This window comes from Tupaia chinensis, unplaced genomic scaffold (assembly GCF_000334495.1).
Source record: "Tupaia chinensis unplaced genomic scaffold, TupChi_1.0 Scaffold000113_1, whole genome shotgun sequence".
NCBI classification, from domain to species: Eukaryota; Metazoa; Chordata; class Mammalia; order Scandentia; family Tupaiidae; genus Tupaia; species Tupaia belangeri.
The window spans coordinates 7,410,173-7,412,633 of NW_006159577.1; the positions used below are offsets into that span (position 1 = coordinate 7,410,173).

General features: G+C 38.2%; 1 pseudogene; it reads left to right on the forward strand.

The window, feature by feature from the left end:
- The first annotated feature begins 1,235 nt into the window (after nucleotides 1–1,235).
- On the forward strand, nucleotides 1,236–2,135 carry LOC102501345 (transcription initiation factor TFIID subunit 9-like; annotated as a pseudogene).
- The last annotated feature ends 326 nt before the right edge of the window (nucleotides 2,136–2,461 follow it).

Consider the following 2,461-nt stretch of genomic DNA (forward strand, 5'->3'; position numbering starts at 1 on the left):
ATAGTAAAAACGAGGTCTACAGGGCCAGTTTGTGTCATGGTGGTTAAGGCAGCTAGATCCCACGTGGCTGACTGCACAGTTTGAGTCCTGGACCTGGTGGCTTGAAAAACATACCAGGCACATGTACATGCATGCCCAAAATCCCAAGTGGAGAATGGAAAAAGAAAGAATTACAACATGGCTATATCTCCTGGGGATGGTGCCTCCTCACTTTCTCTCTTGCTCTCATTCTCTCTCTCTCTGGCGAGTGCACACACCCTCTAGCAAAATTTTTTTAACTAAAAAGGGGGAGGTTATACACATTGTCTGGATATTTAAAACTTTAAGCATGAAATAAGAATATAGTTGGAGTTTTTTTTTTTTTTTTTTTGGAGAGGTTTTTTCTTATTGGGTGCATGTGCTCGCCAGAAAGACAGAGAGAGACAGAGAGATAGAAAGCGAGAAATCACCCCCCAGAGGGGACGGCCACACCGCAATCCGTTCTTCTCCATTCTCCTCTCGGGATCTTGGGCACGCATGCACACGCGCCTGGCATAAGTTTAAGCCACTGGGTCCGGGACTCAAACCACAGTCGGTTACGTGGGAGTTCAGAGACATAGTCATTACACTAACTGCTGGTCCCAAAGAATATAGTTGGAGTTTGAATAAACAAAGCCAAGGGCTTGAAGAGACACCAATTTATACTTGTTGATATGTTGCTCGAAAACAATTCTAAACAACTTATGAATATTTATGTTTGTGTACCTACAATCAAGGTGTAACAGAAGTCCCTCTCTCGGTTAAAGCCATGAAACAGTTCAAAGTCAATAAATTAAATATTAATTAAATATGGAATAAGATACCACTTCATACAGACTAGGATGGGTAAAACATAAATCAAAACAAAAATAGGCAGTCACAAATAGTGGCAAGATTAAAAAGGGGAAGGTTATACCTCTGTTTTAAGAATGAAAAAATTGGAGCATTCACATGTTACCAGCTTGGTTGCAAAATGGCTCAGCCACTTTGAAAAACAGTCTGGGCCTGTGGTACATAGTGCTCCCGTCAGCACCTGAGCCGAGGCACTGGGAACCATCACCATGAAACTGTGATGCTTCAGAACATCTTGCTCACTGGTACACCAGAGGTTATAAAAACCACACTAGGCAAAGAACTTGTATCAAAATCAGGTCTGAAATACATTAATGTGGGTGATTTAGCTTAAGAAGTCTGATTTTATCTGATCACTGGATATCATGGTGTCTGGCAAGATGACTTCTCCCAAGAGCATGCCTGAAGATGCACAGATGATGGCGTGAATCCTGAAGGACATGAGGATTACAGAATATGAGCCAAGAGTTATAGATCAGATGTTGGATTTTGCCTTCCAATACACGACCACAATTCTAGATAATGCAAAAATTTATTCAAGCCATGCTAAGAAAACTACTGTTGATGCAGATGATTTGCGATTGGCAATCCAGTGTTGTGCTGACCAGTCTTTTACCTCTCCTTCCCCAAGGGATTTTTTTAATAGTCACTGCAAGACAAAAAAAAAAAAAATCAAACCCCTTTACTATTGATCAAACCATATTCAGTTCCTAGATTGCCACCTGATAGATATTGTTTAACAGCTTCAAACTAGAGTTTAAAGACTTAAGTCTTTACAAAAAAAAAAAAAAAAAAAGGCATCTACTCCTGCAGGAAGAATAACAGTTCCACAGTTAAGTGTTGGTTCAGTTACTAGAAGACCAAGTACTCCCACACTAGGCACACCGACCCCACAAATCATGTCTGTTTCAACTAAGGTGAGGACTCCAATGTCCCTCACAGGGCAAAGGTTTAGAGTACAGATGCCTACATCACAGTCCCCAGCTGTGAAAGAGTCCATTCCTGCAACCTCAGCAGTTCAGAATGTTCTGATTAACTCATCACTAATTGACTCCAAAAACATTATTAAAACTAATATGGTGTCATCACAAAATAATACTAATTAAATATGGAATAAGATACCACTTAATACAGAAATTAAGTGGGATGGGTAGGATGGGTAAAACAAAAATCAAAACAAAAGTGTACTGAAAAGATAACATGAAGATGATGATGAAGAGGAGGAGGATGACTATGATCATTTGTTATCTAGTCCTCATGTATGAATGTGTGTACTTGGTCTTGAATCCATTGTACTGAAATTAAAAATCATGCTGAATGTTTTCAAATTGTGTTTTAGAAAATTTAAATAGTATTTAATGAGCAAATACATAGTTAATCATTCTTTTCTAATAAAATATTGGATTTTCTTTCATAGGATTAACTAATGGCTTTTCATCAGCCTTCAAATGTAAAAAATAAAGTTATTCATTAATTTGAAAAAAAAGAACAAAACCAAAAACAAAACAGTCTGATAATTCCTCAAGAGATTCACCATATGGTTACCATATGTCCAGCAATTCTACTCCTAAATATCTACTCAGGAGAAATG